At 35.2% G+C, this 22,244-nt stretch overlaps 1 protein-coding gene across 1 annotated transcript in view; it reads right to left on the bottom strand.

The window, feature by feature from the left end:
* The window catches only part of LOC111064140 (muscarinic acetylcholine receptor DM1), a 159,114-nt gene that overhangs the window by 122,353 nt on the left and 14,517 nt on the right, over window positions 1-22,244 (bottom strand). The gene's annotated exons all lie outside the window — the stretch shown is intronic.

Genomic DNA, 22,244 nt, shown 5'->3' with positions numbered 1-22,244 from the left:
CATAGACCGCTATCTACACCTGTAGCCTGCTATCTACACCTGTAGCCCGCTATCTACACTCGAGGAGATTCACGCAGCATCAACCACTACATGTAAGTACATTTTTACTTTGATTTTATCCTCTGAGGACTATTTTTCTCCTCCAAGGACAGGTTTTCTCCTCCGAGGACAGTTTTTCTCCTCCGAGGACAGGTTTTCTCCTCCGAGGACAGTTTTTCTCCTCCGATGACTATTTTTCTCCTCCGAGGACTATTTTTCTCCTCCGAGCACAGTTTTTCTCCTCCGAGGAGAAAAAACCTTCTACAATATACTGCATGCATGCGATTTATCTTTAGAATATGCTATATCCGGAACATCCATGCCCCGCTCTTCTTTCTCACTCTCTTCGTATAAACAAAACGGTAAATGTATTACTTTTTCAAATGGTTCATCGATAATATATTTACAATAGACACATTGCAGATAGAATGGATTTTTATGTAAGAAATAACCATTTCTCGCAAAATACTCTGCTTTATTGCATAATGATTTACAAAAGTCACAATGTAGATGGTGTGGAGGTAGTTTTTCAAAGTACTCTCCTTGAACGGATGAATCTTCTACACAATTAAAAGTTGAATATCTTTCTTCATATTCTCGTAGAATATTATTATCGTAATTCTCCTCTTCAATTGTTATATTATCTTTCCTTCTACAGTTTGGACTGTACCTTGCATGTTCTATTGCTGGTATGTCACTTTCTTCCCATTTTCCCAAATAAATTGAACAAAATACACATCGCACAATGTCTGGTGGAGATGAGAATATAAATCCCTCTTTTGCCATGTTTTCCACAGACAAATTCTGACTAGTTTTTGTCCATCTTTTATCAAAAGATAATAATCTTAATCTTTCATGCAACATTATGTGATCTTGAGATATCATTTTCACACACCCTTCTTCTACCAATGACAATTCACAACTAAACATGTTGTTGTACTCTATCTCATCCTGATCGTTTTGTTTTTTCAGAATCATGCCGAGGGAACGCAGACTACGTGGTATCAATTCAAGCGCAGCCCGCCATCGCATCACCCTCGATGAGGAGGATATCGACATCACCAGCGTGCTTGAGAGCTCGAAACGTCGAGTTTTCGATATAATTAGGGAACATGCGGCATGCTATGATGGGAATGTTAAGTGGTTCATTGTCCTTAACGTTTTGTTGTATAAATTAGTGGTGATGGATGACAAGCAGGTTGGTGACTCTGTCTCATCTCTAATAAATCTACATAGTTACTCCAACATAGCGCTAAACGTGCTTGAGAACTATGAAGATTTTAATGAGCATTTCATGTTAGCTGTGAGAAAAATCCTCTCATCTTTCGAAAATTTCGTAAGACATGGGAGTGGATGGGTGCTAAAGAAAATTGAATCACTGGATGTGAACGTGATTAAATTTAATCCTATATACACATCCAGTTTCATTCAAACACCCCAGTTTTTGAAAAACAAACATTGCATTATAAATGTGAAAAATCTCTCTGACGAAAAATGCTTTTTATGGTCAGTGCTCGCGTATTTCCATCAGAAGCCAAGGAACTCGGACTTAAGTGTAAAGTATTTGAGCAAGTTTGCTAACACACTTAATACGCGAGGTGTAAATTTCCCCGGTGACGACACGCAATATTAAGAAATTTGAAATACTCAATCCAGACATTGCAATTCACGTCATCGCGTATGACAACAAAAAGTTTTTCCCCTTCCGTACAAGCATTTTCCGCACTCATAAACACCAAATTAATCTTTTAATGCTAAAAGGCGATGCAGGAAAAACTCATTTCTGTTTAGTAAATACCGCGAACGGGAAAAACGGGCTATCTCGTCTTCTCTCCCACCTTTCAAAACACAAGGGTCAAGTACACATTTGCAATTTTTGTTTTCACCGGTTCACATCGACCAAATCTAAAAATTGTGATGGTAAAGCAAATTTGTTGAAACATGTGGAACTTTGTTCCAAGTTTGAATCTCAGCGCATTTCATATCCTAAACGCGGAGAGACAATTAAATTCAAGAAACTAGGCGCGACGTTGAAGAAAAAGTACAGACATGGAAAAGAAGTTCGAACGATTATTTTCGGTGTTTCATGATCCACCTCGCGAACACAGACAGCTCTTGTTGAAAAAAGGAGTATATCCCTACTCGTACATGAGCTGTCCCGAAAAATTCGCCGAAACATCGCTTCCTCCCATCGAATGTTTTCATAACGATTTAACTGATACACCTCTGTCTCACGAAGAATATGAGCATGCGCGAAGAGTGTTCTCAACATTCAAGCTGAAAAATCTGGGTGAATATCACGATTTTTATTTATGTTTAGACGTAATGCTATTAGCAGTAGTTTTTGAATCCATGAGGTCTACGCTTTTTAGCTCATACGGCCTCGATGTGACCCATTTTGTTTCTCTCGCACACTTCACCTGGAATTGCATGCTGAAACACACTAAAGTCGAACTGCAATTACTTACAGATCCGGACATGCATCTTATGTTTGAGTCGGGGATGAGGGGTGGGGTGTCATTCATCAGTAAACGTTATTGTGAAGCAAATAACAAACATCTACCCGAAACATACGATCCTTCAAAACCGTCTAATTATCTGCTTTATATCGATGCAAACAGTTTATACTCGGAAGCTATGAGCCGAAGCTTACCTGTTGGAAATTTCAAATTGCTCTCAGAGGAAGAAATTTCCAGCCTTGATTTCGCGAATTTGGACACCAATTCAGAAACCGGATATATAATAGAATGTGATCTCAAGTACCCTCAAGAGTCACATAATAAGCATGCGAGCTTCCCCCTTGCACCTCTCCACCAAACGCCACCGCGCGAATTGCTCTCGAACTACAAAACGAATGAGAACGGTCAAACTGGAACCAAAAAGCTCATGAACACACTTTTCGATCGTGAAAAGTACATTGTTCACTATGTCAATTTAAAGCTCTACCTTCAGCTCGGTTTGAAATTATTGAAAGTGCATCGCGTCATTAGCTTTTCCCAATCTCCCTGGCTGAAAAGCTACATCGACTTGAATATTCGGAATAGACAGAACGCGAAAAATAAATTTGAAATATCCTTCTTTAAGGCCTGTTGCAATTTGATTTTTGGTAAGACAATTCAGAGTAGTCGTAAGCAAATGAATGTTAAAATTATCACGGATGAAAAACGGTTAGATAAGTACATTTCAAATCCACTATGTAAACACTGGCAAATAATTAGTCCGAACGTGATCGCGGTTTTCTCTCGTAAGTTGGAACTTAAAATGAACAAGCCTGTCTATTCCGGCTTTTCCGTACTGGAGTTGAGTAAATTCCATATGTACAATTTTTTCTATTGTAAATTACAAAAAATTATACCGTGGGATCGTATAGAACTGTGTATGACTGACACCGACAGTTTTCTTCTAAACCTTAAAGTCGAAGATGTGTATCAGTTGATTAGAGAAAATTTGTCCCTTTTCGATACTTCTAACTATCCACCTTCCCACCCTTGCTTTTCCATGGAGAGAAATAAAGTTGTAGGAAAGTTCAAGGATGAGACCGGGTCAAAGCCTGTCCATAGATTTCTTGGACTTAGATCCAAACTTTACTCATATTTAGTATGTAACGAGAATGAAGAACCTGTAAATAAATGTATAGCAAAGGGTGTACAGAGTGGAGTGAAATGTAGAAAGCTTAATTTTAATTTATATATGAAATCATTGTTTGAACGTAGTGAACATGTAGAAAAATTTAATATGTTAAGATCCTATAATCACACCATGTATCAGGTTGAATGTGCAAAAATCTGTTTGAGCCCCTATGATGATAAGAGGTATATTGCTGAGAATGGTGTTGATACTCTCCCATTTGGACATTATAGAGTGCCCACAACACTCTAACTGATTGGTCAGTATGTCCCATGACAATCATCCGACACCTCTGATTTTGATTTGTCTGTTGTAAATATCATGAATATTATTAGATCTAAGTTAGCTTTAGAGCTTCATAGCATACCGCGTGTGAACTATCCCACTCGCAAATATGAGTTGAAAAGTGAAAAAGACTTGCTTCAAGCCGATCTCATTGAGATGACAAGTTTATCACGTTTTAATAAGGGTTACAAATATATCTTAGCTGTTATTAATTGTTTTTCAAAATTTGCATATTGTGTAGCATTAAAAGACAAGGCAAGCCAATCTGTATTTAACGCTCTCGAGCCAATTATTTCTAAAAATAAAGGAGTTAAGCTGTTCCAAACAGATCAAGGAACAGAATTCTTTAATTTAAAAGTTAAAGCATTATTAGATAGATATAGTATTAAACATTATCATGTTTTTAGTGATAAGAAAGCCTCCATAGTTGAAAGGTTTAATAGAACACTTAAAGCAAAAATTTATAGATATTTAACTGAACATGGAACCAAAAACTGGATATCACAACTAGACAGTTTAGTTCGAGATTATAATGCAACAATGCATTCATCCATTAGAATGAAACCTAAAGATGTGGGGAAAAAAGATCGTAATCATGTTTTAATGTCATTGAATTCTGCATTCAATAGACGATATAAATTGAAAAATTCAAAACCGAAATTTAAGCTAGGAGATGTTGTACGAATCTCAAAGAAAAGGGTTCTTTTCGATAAATCTTATAACATAAACTGGAGCGCAGAGTATTTTGTAATTCATTCTATATTTCCTTCTCAACCTGTAACGTATAGCTTGCGAGATCTAAACGGAGAAGTAATTAGTGGTAGGTTTTATGCAGAAGAAATTAAAAAAACACAATTAAATGAATCGGAGAGACAAGTGTATTTGATTGAAAAAATATTAAAACGTGATAAAAAAGGATTGTTAGTGAAATGGATTGGGTTTTCAACGCCTAGTTATATTAGTAAGGATCAACTATTAGATGAAAAATAATCTTTTGTAATCTATTGTAAATATCATGTAAATTTATTGTAAATAATCTATTGTAAATATCATGTACATTTATTGTAATAATCTATTGTAAATATCATGTACATTTATTGTAAATAATCTATTGCAAATACATTCCATTCAGTGTAAATATGACAAAGATTTGGTGTAAATATAATACGTCTCTATCAAAAAAAATGCTTCTCAGTTTCATTTTAATCTGAAGTTTTATTTGCTAAGGCTCAAGCAACACATGCGTTCTCGTGAAGAGGGTGCGGGAGAGAGAGGGGGAATTGAAGTGAGAAACTTCTATCAGTGCATTGAAAGGGGAGAGCGAGAACCTGTCGCTTGCATCCCGATGTGATAAGCTATACACAGCCATGTGGTGTCTTGCGCACAGCCTCCTCCTTGATAACTTACGAAAAATGATTAGTTCCTTATCAGATCGCATGCTGTACACGTGACTAACATGAGTAATATCCCGATAGTAAATTTCGACAATGTTATAAGAGAGAAAGAAATGCCAACATGGTGTAAAAATGGTAAGTTATTACCACATAATGCAAGGATCCTTATAATAGGCTCTTCAGGTTGTGGCAAGACCAATTTACTATTTAATTTAATTTTTTCAAAGAATGGGTTGAGATTTAAAACTATATACTTGCACACGAAGAGCGAGTATCAAGATAAGTACTTGTTTTTGAGAAAAGTCTTTTCAAAAATGAAGGGTATTGAATTTCATATAAACAGCAATTCGGAATCTATAGCTCACCCCAACAAAATTCAACAATTTTCTCTTGTCATATTCGATGACTTCCAACTTAATCACGTACCTCAAATAAGAGAATATTTTACCATGGGTCGACATCGTAATATTGACACTGCATATTTAATTCAGAGTTATGGAGCTACACAGAAACATTTCACTAGGGACAACGCAAATATGATTATAATCTTCAAGGTAGATTTATTGAGTCTGAAATTAATTCACAGAGATCATGTTGGAGCAGATATTTCTTATAAAGATTTCGTTAAACTTTGTCATTCAGTTTGGAATCGTAAACCTCATAATTTTCTAACTATTATGACCGAGTGTGGAATTAATAGTGGCAAGTACTGAGATTCGCTCGATACGTTTCTTACCGTTCAGTAGAGATTAATTCTTTGTGCAGTCATGTTGTCTAAAACACGCAGCAGGAAGCTGAATAGAACGAACGTTGGTTTAATCGAAAAGATTAAGAAATTGAGAAAAGTAATTAGAGAGAAGCATAAAAGCTTAGTCAATTTTGAAAAGCGATCGGAGGAATATAATAGGAAAACGCTCTCCCCGTTGATAGAGCCCATAATTGAACTGGGAAAAAACAAATTCTCACACTCTGGTGTAAAACCAAAAAAGGAAGAAGTAAAAGAGGAACAAGAGAGTATGCAAATTGATGATAATGGAGAGGGGGATGAACAGAGTTATGAGAGTTCAACAGACAATTTTTTAAGCTCGACTAAATTTGAAAACAGTTTACTTGGTTCTAGCAGAAACGATGATGTGCTGTCACAATATCTAAAAACGTTTCATGCGGAAAAAATTAATAATTCAATCAGTTATGGAATTTCATATAATTCTAAAGATGATGTGTATCATATTGGAAATCAGCAAGTAATATTCGATAACGGTTATATAGATATTGATAGTGAAAGATTCCGTTTAACACATGGTCTACTTGAGTTATTTTTCAGTGCGAGACCAAACTCAAATCTTTATAATGAGAGAGATCTGGATAAGTATAAAAAAATCTTAACACTTACAGGTATACATTTAGATCGAAGAGGCTATGTTAAACGAAATCAGGGAATTAAATCGCAAATGATTCAAAAGTTATTTCCCAGTAAAAAACTTAGTAAAAAGAAGGGTTGGGGTTTATTGAAATTTGCAAAAAATAATTCTCATGATAGAATTTATCAATACTTTGATAATTTTGACGAATTAGTGGAAAGATTAAATTTACTCTATTCCTCAAAAGCTAGTGGGAACAGTGGGCATGATGTGGAGATCGCGTCTATAATTGAAGAGCTAAAAGAAGCAAAATTAATTGTTTAGTGTCACGATGACTCTACATCGATTCGGACGAATTGATACGGCTAGTGCTAGCGGAGCTCTTGCTAATCTTACGTGTGATATTGACTCGATAACACAGAAGATAATCGAATCGATAAATCAACAAGGAATCAGCGAAGCTGTGAATTTTATTTAGATTCGCAAATAACCAAACTCGTTTCGGAAAATACAAAGAATATTGGAGTGAGCATAATTGAAAGAGAACATATTCTAAGTACATTACAAAATTTCAGTGCTAATATCGATAAAGCTATTGGAGAGAGAACTCAAACTCTAGAGAGTGCATTAGGAGAAGTGAAAACTTTAACAGACAGCTTTTCATCTCAGTTGCTCAGTATTAACAACAATAAAGTTGATAAGGCTTATTTAGATGAAAAATTAAAAGCCGTATCAGATAAAATTAAGAATTTGGAGGTGCTGGATCTCAATACTAAATTGAAACAACTTAGTACAGAAATTTTTACTAAAGTAAATGAAACACAGCCATCGGTAATTGATAAGCAATATTTAGAATCTACTTTGCAGAAATTGATTAGTTCTTCATTAACAAAGGAAGAGTTTGAAAAACGATTATCTGAAATGGCGAGTGCAATAAAAGCTAATATTATGGAGGGTATTGAGCAGTTTATTACAAAAGATGCTATTGCTATTCTAATTAATCAAATTGCAGAAAAGTATGCAACTAAAAATGATATTGGAGATTTTATTAGGAAAAACGAGATGGGAGTCGCTGTGAAAAGCGTTCGTGATGAAATAGCTGAGGCAATTAAAAATTCGGAAGAGGGTGCTGTCATGAGACTGCAATGTTCGGCCCCATTCATTGACTACCTAAGTTTATTTATCCACAGAATCGCATTTGACATTGTATCAAAATATGCCGAGGTGTCTTTCCATATGAATTGGATTGAAGCCAAACAACATAACCTTACAGAAAATCAGGTAGTGCAAATTATTACAGAAAAAATGGATTTAGCCAAATATAAAGACTTTATATTGGCGCCGAAAACATAAAATCTTGAGTTGTTTGAGAGAGTGAACGATATGTTGTTTCACTCTAGACGAGTGTGATTGATTGTATAAACACATGTGTGAGAGAGAGAGAGAAGTACAGACCTATAGTTTCAAATTTCAGTCTAGACATTTTTGAGTATATCGATAAATCTTTTAAAAGGATGTGTGAGAGAGTGAACTTTTAACACCTATAGTTTCAAATTTCAGTCTAGACATTTTTGAGTATATCGATAAATCTTTTAAAAGGATGTGTGAGAGAGTGTGAACACCTATAGTTTCAAATTTCACACCCTAGACATTTTTGAGTATATCAATAAATCTTCTAAAGGATGTGTGAGAGAGTGAACTTTTAACACCTATAGTTTCAAATTTCACACCCTAGACATTTTTGAGTATATCAATAAATCTTCTAAAGGATGAGTGAGAGAGAGTGAAGTAGCTTTAATGACTAAACACTTGTCACATAAATCGATTTAGACATTTTTTCATGTAACGGTTTTCGGTGCAGGAGTTATCGAGCTTAGAAAGGGACCTCACAGGGAGCAGAGCAGATGTGGCTAGATGAGGCACACGCGAGCGAATGCACGCGTCACTTTACTCTAAACAGGTGAAGTGACAACATGATGTCTAACTATTTTGACTGCACAAGTTCCAACGAGTTGTCTGTAGAAGCAAATCCAGTAGTTAATTGGGGTTTTGAATTTTATGCCTATGATTGGTTTGTGGTAACAAAGGTAACATTTGCCGATAATGGTGAAATTCACCTTAAAATTATCGATATTGATAGTGAAGCTGACTTTAAACATACTATCAAGTTGCCGAAAGAATATTCAGTGGTTTTGAATGAGAATAACATCAGAAGTTTTAATTCTCGTTCATGGCAATTAAATGTGAGCGGAAATCGTATCTTCTTAAGGCAGTTTCATGGTAACTATAGACGTTGAGTTCCGTCCCGAGTGAAATAGGTCTGAGAATGTGTAAGTATTTTTGGATATGCTAGCACATTCCAATTATACTTACATATTGTCGGAGAAATCACTTTAAAAAAAACGACTGCCATGTTTGTACAGCAAAAGAGCTCAATTTTTTTACACATTCATAATCAGTTTGATTGAACTCTTGACTGTCAGTTGGAAAGCAAGCATAAATATGACCCATTATAGAACTTATACTAAATTCGCTACATTCTTCCTTACTCGCCTTTCGTAATGGTGGTGAGAGAGAAACGTTTCACTTTAATCTGACAGTATAGGAACGGTCAATCAAAATGGAACTTGATCCTTATCTCCTTTACTCGCCTTTCGTAATAAAGAAGGGTGCGGGAAAGAGATGCCACAAGTAAAAGAAGGAGATCTCTCTCTCTTGAGCCCATCATCGTAGTATATCATTAGAGCGAAATGGATTCACTTCAATCTGTCAGTATAGCATTAGATGTAGAAATATGAATTCACTTTAATCTGACACCAAAGGAATTTCTCAAAGTGAGTCTGGCATCATAGTATAGCATTAGAGCGAAATGGATTCACTTCAATCTGTCAGTATAGCATTAGATGTAGAAATATGGATTCACTTCAATCTGTCAGTATAGCATTAGATGTAGAAATATGGATTCACTTTAATTTGACAGTAGAGAATTTTTCCCTCTCAAAGAGATTTTTTTCCCTCATCTAGCATTCACCTCAATCTGTCAGTATAGCATTAGATGTAGAAATATGGATTCACTTCAATCTGTCACTATAGAGAGGGAATTTTTCCTCCTAAAAGGGAAATTTTTTTTCCCTCACCTGGGCAAGGAGAGAGAGAGAGAAAGATATATCTCTCTCTTTTCATCCCCCTCACCACCACTGGGCTGGGGGAAGGGGAAATCTATTTTTAGAAAGAGAGAGAAAGATATATCTCCCTCTCTTTTCATCCCCCTCACCACCACTGGGCAGGGGGAAGGGGAAATCTATTTTTAGAACACCCCCCACCCTACAGGCGGGGGGAAGGGGAGGAGGGATGGACGAGGGGGGGGAGGGGGGAGGGGATTTCAAGCAAAAAAGCCCGTCTTAAGTATCAGATATACTCTACTATTGGGCTAATCAAATATGTGTGAATTTTTTAATTGAATCTCATAATCTATTAATGTACCCATACCAATCAAGGAGGAAATTTCAAGGCAGATTTCTTTTGAATTCAACGAGATCAAGTTCGAGTAAGCCCTTATTTTCAGGGAATAATTATTGGGCTAATCAAATATGTGTGAATTTTTGAATAGATTTCATTTACACCTCTCTATAAGTGGAAATGATGAGAACCATTGCTGTCATTTTTCCGCCTAACTTCAATACTAAGTCCATCATTGAGCTAACCGCCTTCTTCAGTGCATAACTGTGATTCATATAATCCCGGTATATTTGATTTAATATTAATTATTGATTCGTATTAAAAATAATGAAATATAATTATTCCAAATATTTTCTATGAACCAATAAATCATGATTTAATGATAAACTTTTATAATTGAGTTGAATATTTTGTTGGTGCATTGGGCGAATTTTCCTTATAGCGTACAAACAATTTTGAAACCGTATGCACTTGGAAAAGGCTAGAGCTATGATGTTTTATCTAATCCTATACTATCAATCGTGCAATTTCAGTTTATATGTTTAGATGTTTAGATTTTTAGATATTTAGATGTTCAGATGTTTGTATTTCACCGGATCTCGAAAACGGCTTTAACGATTCTCACGAAATTTGGAACATAGTAGTTTATGATATAAAAATTCGATTGCACGAGGTCTCATCCCTGGGAAAACTCGCTGAACGACATTAAAAGGATAATTCATCCTTGGAAAAACAGCTGAGACTTTCGTCGTCTGTGGATGATAAAAAAGTGAATCTGTGGAAAATCAAAATATCACATCACTGAAATTCATAAGCTGACGTTTAGCCAACTATAAAATATAAACACGATCATTTTAAAGAATTGTGTTCTGTTCATCAATAAATGAAAATAACGAACGAAGCTCGGTGCCCCGATATTAACAGACAATGATAGCAAACCAATGTTAATCAGGGGCTGACTCTATAACATCTCAGAATAGATTTGTTCTTGATCATAAAATTCTTCGACCTATTATTGAATTTGGATTGAGTGATGGGACCAATCATGGGTTCAGGAAATCCACTGGTTGGCAAATTCAAATTATTCCATGAAATCACATTTCTCTCATCGCACTTGCAATATTGGACATCCAACTAGGCTATTAAAAAAAATCGCATTGGCGAATTACGAATTAGATGGAAATCATCAACTAGTTGGAAATAAAGCTGTTATCGATAGGATGTTACATAATGTAACAATAAGTTTTATTGTAACATTGGCAATATTTGCAACTACGATCAGACTACTGTATATGTGTATATATAATTGTTTTCAGAGTACTTTTTCCTTTGTGTGAATTGTGAAATTCGATGATTTTTTAAAAGTCGTCAAAACAGCTGTTCTACAGATGAAATATCTCGACTATGTGTTCTTTTTATAAACTGCTCTACCTACCACCTACCTCATGCATGAGAAGGAGGTTACAAAGTGCATTTCTCAAGAATGGGGTGGACCCCCCATTAGTTTCCCAGGAATAAGACTCATGCCAGTTGATAGAGCTGATAAATGACTATACAGGGTATGAATTTGAAAAAAAATCGGTCGAGTCATTTTTGAGAAAACCGTGAAAAACATGGTTTTTTAGTAGTTATCTGCCATTTTTCTCAAGAATTTCACGGAGCTCCTGCAATTTTCCCAGAAATGAGACACATGTCAATTGATAGGGCTTATGAATAGCTAGCTATCCATGGTATAAAATTGAAGAAAATTGTTAGAGCCGTTTTCGAGAAAACCGTGAAAAACATGGTTTTTCAGTCATTATCCGCCATTTTTCTGAAGAATATTACGGAGCTCCTGGAATTTCCCCAGAAATGAGACACATGTCAATTGATAGGGCTTATGAATAGCTAGCTATCCATGGTATAAAATTGAAGAAAATTGTTAGAGCCGTTTTCGAGAAAAACGTGAAAAACATGGTTTTTTAGTAATTATCCGCCATCTTGAATTGAATTTTATTGAATTTCTTGTTGTCGGATCCTCATCTCATAAGGACCTTAAGTTTAAAATTTTAAGTCAATCGGTTAATTAGAAATGGAGTTATCGTGTTCACAGACATACACACATACACACACACACACACATATACACACACACACACACACATCACATACAAACACACAGACCAATACCCAAAAATCATGTTTTTGGACTCAGGGGACCATGGAACGTATAGAAAACTTGAAATTAGGGTACCTTAATTTTTTTCGGAAAGCAATACTTTCCTTACCTATGGTAATAGGGCAAGGAAAGTAAAAAATCGCATTGGTGACAGAATGTTACAATTATTGTAACATTGGTAATAATTGCATGATTATCACCTCATCTCTTCCATAATAAGTGTTATATTTGAATATAGTTTGGTTTTTTAATTTTTCTAGATTCAAAATTTCTAGCTTATATATATTTTTGGACGAAAATTGAACTTGAACGTTTTATAGAAACATAACCTATTTTTTGGATATTTTATTAATTTATCAAAATTTGGGAAAGGAATAGTTTTGGGCCAAGCCTGTTGTTCCTTCCTAATCATATTTCTATGATTTGTAATTATTGCATCCACGAATAAATGAATAATGTGGTGCAAGCTTTTTGTCCATCATCAAGCTTTTGATCATCGGGTGGTCTATTACTAGATTTTGTTTGCCAATAATGGTAGTAAATAAAACGCTCTGAATTCGGTTTCTACAACATTATCAATCTCTGCAAAACCAAAACTGGGCAGCACAATAATCAAATACTGTATTGTAATGAACAAGCATTGTCATTGGTAGATGAATGATTTATCAAGGAGAACGTTTGTCATTGGCCTAGTCAATCCACTCCCACAATTAGCGGCTTACTCCAACATCACAGCATTGGCAGTTATACATTAGACCATAAAGTAATGAACTACACTAAAAACATAAAGCTTTTCTTTTCTGTGACCAGACATATCACTGGTCATATCATCGGAGTCAATGAATATTCGCTGGTAAAGAATTGAATCCACTCATTTAGTAAAGTTGTATTTGCGATTACTCTGAGTAGCTACTTTTTGTATCAATATTTTTCGAACAGCTACCGTTCCACAATTACACTGTAATTACCAGTCCTGTACGTGAATATTAATTGATATTCACGTTCGGATATATACTGAATTAATTTAGGTAGGATTTCTATCAATATTAGGAGTGATACCAGATCTCTTTTCATTGAATTTCCAGCACCAGTTTTGGAAAATTAGTGCAACATTTAATGTCACACTGACAAATTGATGAAAATTCACTTTCAAAAAGCTACCGTGTATACTTAGTTGATGTAAATGAATTCATTGCCCAGGGCCACACGAGACTTCTTTATCTTCTTGCACCTGGCAATGTAAAACTCTCGCTGAAGTGGGACTCACTACAAACTGTCATCATCCGTTATCATTGCCATCTATGGTTCCCATTAAACCAATGCTGACAGTCTGATCTCACCAAAGCTGATCGGGAAAACATCTACTCAATTTGCCTAAATTTCGCCTTCTTACCAGGCAACTCAATTTGGCGCATTTCTCATGGGGCAATTACTTTCCGGCAAGGTACTTTGCATTTTGCAACGCTTGTTATATGGGGGAGGAACACATTCAAATCCCCGAGGACCATGAATTGCAAGAATGGACGATGAACACGGGTCATTATCATTCATTTCCACTCGAATAATCACCGAATGTCGACTCGCAAGACTTCTCTCCAACCGGAGCCTATCACATGCAACTATTCATTTGACTTCATCTATTTCCTAGAAGTGTTATTGGACCGGTATTTTCTACGAGAAATGTCCCACGAAATGAGTATCACTTAAATTTAAATACAGTCTGCATTCTAGCAATGTTAAACTATTTCCAATAATAGCATCAAACTAGTTTATTATTTCTAAAATGAGACAGTAAATATTAATTTTAATTCAACAACATTCAATTGGTTTGTGAGCTCACTCGACTCAATTCAATACAGTAATAAAATCAATATTTGAGTAGTTTATGTTTGATTACAGCTACTGTACTCAAAACCAGTGCACAGAACAGAAAGCAACTACTCTGGAAATAATATTATTGAGATTATAAACAAACAGTAAAATTTGCAAATTCCATCTCTATAACATATAATATTGGTTGAGAACTTATTGGCCAGTTACCATTTGGATCGAAATAGTTGTTTGGTTAGTTACTTACCTCTTCAATTACTCCAGTTATGTTAAGTATATAAGTAAGTAATGAAAATCGATGTTTGAAATATCACCAATAAAAAATTCACTTTCAATTCGATTTTAATATTTCTTGAATGAATATTATTCTACTACTCTAAATGTTTTGTTGTTGAGCACCAAATTTCCGCAAATATTTAAAGAAAAATAGATAATAATGGATATTCTACAAACACATCAACACGCACCACACTTGAAACGAGTTCTTCATCCACCACAAAATAAATTCTAGCCACTTTTTCCAGGAATTCACTAAACTCTGTCAATGATTCGGAATCTAGAATTTTCTACTTAGTGAATTATTTTTAGAGAGTAACGTGATCATCGAGCTCGCGATTCGCTTAGCAACTGATTCTGTTCCATTGAAGAGAGTTATGTGTCCTTGATGTATCATGAACCTGCCGAATTGTTAGGTAATTCATTTAATACGCAAATAATAGTCGATTTACATATTTCTCAACTGCGACGTATTCAGTTATGGGAAAATGTTTTTAGATGAATTACTCAGTACTGGAATACGCCTTTTGTCTTAAATCGCTTGCTATGGGAAGAATAAGATAGAGAGAAACAAGTGAATTGTCAATTGAAATATATAATATTTCATGTTTACAGTCTATTCCACTTTTTTATGTTTTCCTTGCGAGTTTCCTAAATGAACACCGTGAATTATTACGATTTGTGATTATTGATATATAAGTAAAATGGGTTACTTATTTCTTGAAATGTTATTTTCATGAACAACGTGAATTATTACGATTCGTGAATAGTGATTTATGTTACAAGTGATATTGATTACATTCCTCGAACTATCATTATCATGAATTGCATATGAGACTATGGATCCAATTATTTCTTGAAATCTTCACTGTAAAAGTATATGTATGTACGTTACTCCTTATCCAAAATTTCTACCAAGTTTTATCAAAGGATAAGCTTCCAATCAAATTGGTTTACCACTGAAATCTGTTAATTTCCCCACAATGTTTGTATCTAACATTTTTGATGAAAATGTATGTGTTTATCACGTTTATGACTTATTTTGAAATCCTTAAATTTCCTGTAAATTCAATGAATGAATCTAATAATACAGTATAATCTATCAACAGTTTTGCAAGTCAATTTCCATGCGTAGACCTATCACAAGCTCTACCATGTTGATCACCATCGTCATAATCAATATCATCAACATCATTTCAATCATCAGCATCATCATCATCATCATCAACATCATCAAATCCTCAACCTTATAATCATCATCATCATCATCATTATCCTCATCAAATCCTCATCCTCATTATCACGATCATTCAATTTCAACTTTCCTCAATAGGTGTGTGAGTCGACACCACAACGCGTGAGCACAGTCAATCAAAACATATAAATGACACTCGCACTCACACCCACACACGCAAGCAATAATAATTATGTACGGTCGGCAGTGCGGAAGTGGATCAGGATGCGGAACTTTGCCGCTTCGTACCCCAACATGAAATAATAGTCGAGCCGTCATTGGAATCGCTATGAAAGCCGCGAATCCATTTCCAGTCCACACAAGTTGACAGTTTAATAAACGCAAGCAGCATTTGTCAATTGTTCACAATCCACAAATACAGATTTCTACTCAACTATGGAGTACCTGATCTACCGGAGCACATAGATACACATAGAAATACATCAGATACTCACAGAAACACACTCATACTCATAGAAACACACTGATACACATGGATAATACATAGAGTACAGAGTACATCATTGAATACATAGTTTGTAATGAAGAAGTGCTAACGCGTGGATTGATTAGTAGGCAACAAATAATGAAGAGATTTGCATGGAGTACTATACATACGATACATTGCACATTATATACAATGGTATACAATATGTGTAGGATATGTACGTACAATGGTATAGAATGAATCGGTTACACTAGTGAAACAATGATACATTGTAGAAGAGTATATATACAGCTTACTCATTAGAGTTGGTGGAACTAGTAACAAAAGTGGATTGTTTGGAGCCCATAATCTGCAATAGGGAAAAGCTGAACATTGCAGATAGAAGGAACAGTTTTCCAAATAGAGGATTGTTCATGGATGCATTGAAGCTGCTAGTGTTGTGTTGTTTCACTTATGTCCTATATATGAGAACTACGAGAAAAGTATTTTGAGAGTCTCATAGAGTTTACACACTTTAGTGAAGGGTTTTCAAGGATTCACTGCATAGAAACTCATAGATGAGACAAGAAAATATGAACTGTAGCTTATTTGAAAATGTTGGACCATTCGAATATAATTCATATAGGTCACAATCAAAGACGTGGAAATCCACTACCTGAATTCAATTGGATTGTGAGTGAGAATGTTGAGAGTGTTCGCACATGACTTCAATGTATAATGTTACGTAGAACTTGGAGAATTCAGTGTCAGTGAATCATTGTGGGTGAAACGTTGGAATGTTCGCACATGATATTAAATTGAAGAGGAGGTGATGATTTAGGCGCTCAAAGGACGAGATATATGCGGGTCTTTCAGTTCAATAACATTGAAGTCAGAGCTTGTGATATACGACTACTTTATTTATAACACTATGCAGTCATATTATACAATGAAATGTGGGAAATATCTCTTGACTTGAACCTAAAGTGTGAAAGAAGTGATTGATGAAGGAATAATGAGGCGATTTAAAATACTATAGTCATCATGACTGTATTTCATGTTGATTGATATAATTGAATCTTTATTCTGTATTGATATACTGAAGCCGATATAATTTGAGAGGCTCTGACCACATATTTTTGAGGGCAACATTTGAGTTTCCAACTTGACTAGGAAAATGGAAATCAATCAATGGTAGCTTAATCCATATTGAAGAGATAACCATCTGTCATCTACACACCATGTGGAGTAACGATTCAGAGCAAATTACCTCCCATCAAAGAGCTTTTGAAACTTCATGAAATGTGACAAAATTAAAAAATTTGTTCATTACCTACTTGGAAGTTATAACATTTAAAACCAACTTATATATATTCTCGAACTCTATTCCAACGAGAATAAAACTTTATCTGTAATAGAGTTTTATTAAGATCCTTCCTCCTTCAAAATCTTAATGGAACCCTTGTACATATTGGTTGTTCATTGTCAAAATGCAGGTCCTCTATTAGTAATTGGAGTTGGATATCAACACTCAATCATGAACAATATTACGATTATAAAATAAAGATCAATGTATTATTTCACTCAGTTGTTGAGATATACCATCAATTTGAGCCAGTCATTAACATCCAAGCATCAACACTATTAGGATTTACAATACAATGCTTTAGTCCACCAACTTTCACCGCAATTTCACATTTACGTATGGTGTAAATGTTGCGGACCAAGGTTCACCGTCAGGTCAGTAGTCAGGTTACAGTCAGGTTAACGTTCAGGAAAAGCCAGTGCTGGTCTATAAGCTCGCTTGGAGCCGTCATTAAATGAGACGAATGGGGTGGGTGGTGGGGGTGAGGACGATGGGCGAAACAACCTAATGGCAAAACGAACGACTGAATGTCTTGTTTTACGGCCGGAAAATGATTAAGAGTTTTGAAGGTTGTGGCAAAGTGAGACAAAACACAGACAGGAGAGAAAAGATGAGGTCAATGTAGAGGAGGAATCGTGGAAGAGATAGTGTGAGAGTGGAAGAGATAGTATGTGGGAGAGAGACTGAATGAATGAGAGAGATGGAAATAAAACAAGAGAGGATATTGAGTGGATAGAGGTCTCAAAGGCGGCGGAAGAGATGGAAGGTGGTGAAGGTTTGACCCAGCTGTTACGGGACAGAGAGGGGACTATCACCCTGTGGCCCCCGGGCCGGGTGATAGGTCAAGGACTTTCCTTGAGTTTTCCCAAGGCCTCAAACAGTTTCGCGCCAATTTCCCGACGCTTTTCTCGAATAATTTTCCACCGACACACGAACAGACACTGCTTGACTGCCCCTAAACGAGTTTTCACGACCACGGCCCACAAGGTCATAGAACGAAAGTCACTTAGGATCGGGTTAGCAGTGTTGTCTAGAGCCATTTGGCTGGTTGCATGCTTTTCTCGGCGTTTTCCATTCATGAACTACTTGTTCACTTCCTTATCTTCAACTTGGTACCATATTGAGCATTCTTGATATTCTTGAGCTACATGCCCATTTCCTTATCTAGTTATAATTTCCTCCCTTCACCTACGTTCTGCTCAATTTCACATCAAGACACAACACTGATAAGAACAATGAGCAAAAGCAAACAGTTTAAACAAACAAGAGTAGTTATTTTAATAGCTTATAAGAAAAGTTACGTAAGACTAAACGCTAGAACAGTTCAACTGGAAATCTGCATCAAGATTACTCTTCATAACTACTTCAAGTCAATTTAATTAGTGATAATGGGCCAGCACTTATGATATAATAAACAATACGAATAGTGTCTTGAAAGTAATGTATTGTTGTTAAAAGATATTTCAAAATCATGGAATAGTGAGTTTGTTTATTCCATATTTCTATTATAAATATAATATTACCCCAATAGTATTTTCTCAATAATATGTAACTCATTTCAGGAATATAGATGATGTCTAAATTAATGTGAAAATCAATGATGTTGGAGTGAATACCCTAAATACCATGAGTCTCCAGCTTTATAATGATAGTTTTACAGTCTAGTTCACAACTTTCTCGTTTCCATGTCACGTTATTGATGTATGGTTATGTGTCATTGTGTCACTATTGACAAAACATGTCATACCACAATGCTTTACACATACTCCAACCATGGCCCAACATTGTTTAATCCACACACACATAATGTGCTTTTGGGTATCGAATGTTACTTATACAACAGACGTATCTGTAAATATGTATGGTCTACTAGTGTTAGTACATGGGCTTAGTCTATAATATCATGATCTTGGTATATTTCAGTTCAATTCTTCTAGATTGATTGGGTGTAGATTTTACTTATAATCCAGCTTCTTGAAATGTCAACTACTAAATTATTACTCCAACTTGTCAGGTTTTTACTTGCAGGCTAGAGACTGGTCAGTCAATTATTGATACCATTCAGGTATTGGGACATAGAGACCCTCTCACCAGTAAAACGGATTTGCAGGGGCAGACGAGGGGGGCGGATCTGTGAGTGGAGTCATAAAACCTGCACAACCCCAAAATTGGGTTTCAACCTGGAATTGTTCTCCTTCTCAACTTTCGCTCTTTTTGTTACTTTCTGTGTTTCTCAGGTTGCGTCACACATTTCAATCCCTCTGTCCCTCTATTCCTCTGTGTGGGTGACTCGAGAGTCGAGCTTCCAAGATTCGTTTTTCTGTAAAAAATATGATTTTGAACTCAAGTTTTAAATACATACCATCACTCTCGATCATGAGCTCAAAATCATATTTTATCTGATTTCTATGGATGTGCTCATAAGCTATAGACTTTCTTGGTGAAGTCATTAACTCATCTTGAGTACTCATCTCTAGATTTTCTTCTATGATATGGAGGAAATGAGTAGTAATTAAAAAGAAAGTTCAGTGTTTGTAATTTGGATTCAAATATTCCGAGTATGCTTAACTTATGAACTTAGTTAAAAAGCGAGTTTAAATGCTTAACTTAACGTATGACGATCTTTGGAATGTGTCATGGATTGATTTCTTCCTAGATTTATATTATACACATACTGATTGATATGCTTAACTGTTAATGGAACTGTTTAATTTAACTCATTGATGAATGATTGATTAATATGATAACATTGTTATCAAGTTTTTCATGCTCTACAACAAATAAAGTTATAAGAAAATAAAATTTCATCCGTCACTGTTGTGAAAAACACTGTACAATTTATAATTTACAATAGATAAACTCTCATATTTCATAGTTGTTGAATTCATTCTTCTCATTTGTCACTTCAATCCGACATGACTTTAACGAGATTACTATAGTTTCTTGTGAATTACGGTTCTTGAGGAAAACTTTAGACGATTTGGCGTTCGCAAAAGTTGAAATTGCATTTTTGACGAAGAAAGTTCTGCGATTTTTGAAATTCAACGTTGCTATCGATCAGGAAAAGCTGGGGACTGATTGAACAGCTCAGTAAATCATCCTTAAAAACCGCCAGCGTTCATAAGCGCTGCGAATAAATTGGAAAAATTGATTTATAGGCTTTCCATTAGTTGCACACACAAGCATCAGAGAAGACTCCACCATGCAGTCTATTCATTAATTATTCATTTTGTTCACGGATGAATCATGAACACTCGCACGCACATTCACTGCTAATTTAACAGCCCCATTCCAAAAAAACTGCTGTGAAAAGAATTTTCCATTCAGTCTATTTTTGTATTCCATTGTCAATACAGACAGACAGCCGAAAGCTTTTCGTAATCGCAAAATAAATCAGAGCTCGAATCCTTATGAAAATAATAGTGATAAAAATCTCTTCAACATCAAGCATAAATAGCTGCTGTTTGAGTACACTGTTTCCAATACCAAAATCTACGTTATGGATTGGAAACGGAGCTTTTTGTTTATGGGAAGTAGATTATTTATGATTATCGAATCTTATTCTATAATCCACAAACCACTTTGGGTTTATCCATTATTCAACATGAAATGAACGTAGGATGATGATGCTTAAAAGTTGATAAGTATCTGGAAACTATATGATTTCTCGACTTTCATTGCAACTTTATCTTTCTTCTTTCATATACATATAATTTGACAAAAACAGACACGTTTTTAGGAACTCATGTTTACTGTATGGAAAATGATCATAACTTACAAATAACAAATGATCATAGGATATCCAACATTCCTCATTATTGACAATGATAGAATAATGTGTATTACAGGATAAGCATGTGTATTATCATAGAGAAACAATAGCGTAAGTAGATATCCCATGGTATAGGGCGTTTATGTCGCAACTTTTACTGTTATCTCAAGCCGATAGTCCACGTAGTTCTTTCCCGTGATGCTTTATGACGCTGGTAGTCTCTCATATTGTGCCGTTCATACTCTCTTACCAGGTCAAAACAGTAAAAATCGACAATAGTCGACAGTAATCGGCTTGAGATTACAGTAAAAGTTGCGACATAAACGCCCTATACCATGGGATATCTACTTATGGTATTGTTTCTCTATGGTATTATCCTCATATGTTATACCCTAGTTCCAAACCAAAAATCTGATATGTTTATCATACTATAGTTATATTATTACAAATAATTGTTACTATTACTATTTTATTTTGAATGTAGTGATGAATTTGAAAACCGAATAACTAATCTCATCTCAAGCGTTCACTGTAACTTGTAAAACCAATCACATGAAATAGGCTATTGAGTTACTTATTTTAATTGGTCAGGAAATAAGACAAAACTTTCTAATGTGGAGGAAAAGTAACCTATCTTGTGGTTTACTTTAATGAATCGGAATTCTGGGGAGGAATAGTTTTGGGCTGTGCCTGAAAAATTTTTCAAAGAATATTTTCTGGAAAAAATCTTAGAAAATAATTGTGCATAGCACTGAATCAATAAAAGAAAAAATGGAATAAAAATAAATACTCTTGTACGATTCCTCGTTATACTTTTCTGAACCGGATTATGATATTCATCTTTGACAATAATCAATTTCTATTTCTAGCTATCAATAGCTACCAGCCCAGATCCAACCATCACAGATGTTTGATCGATAATAATATTGCAACAGCAATCTCAGCTAAAGGTACCGAGATAAAATTAAAACTTGAGAATCATTATAAAATCATAGTGTTCAAACACAACCTGCTCC

Source organism: Nilaparvata lugens, chromosome 8, assembly GCF_014356525.2.
Source record: "Nilaparvata lugens isolate BPH chromosome 8, ASM1435652v1, whole genome shotgun sequence".
Lineage (NCBI taxonomy): Eukaryota > Metazoa > Arthropoda > Insecta > Hemiptera > Delphacidae > Nilaparvata > Nilaparvata lugens.
This window is presented reverse-complemented; position numbering and strand designations above follow the sequence as displayed.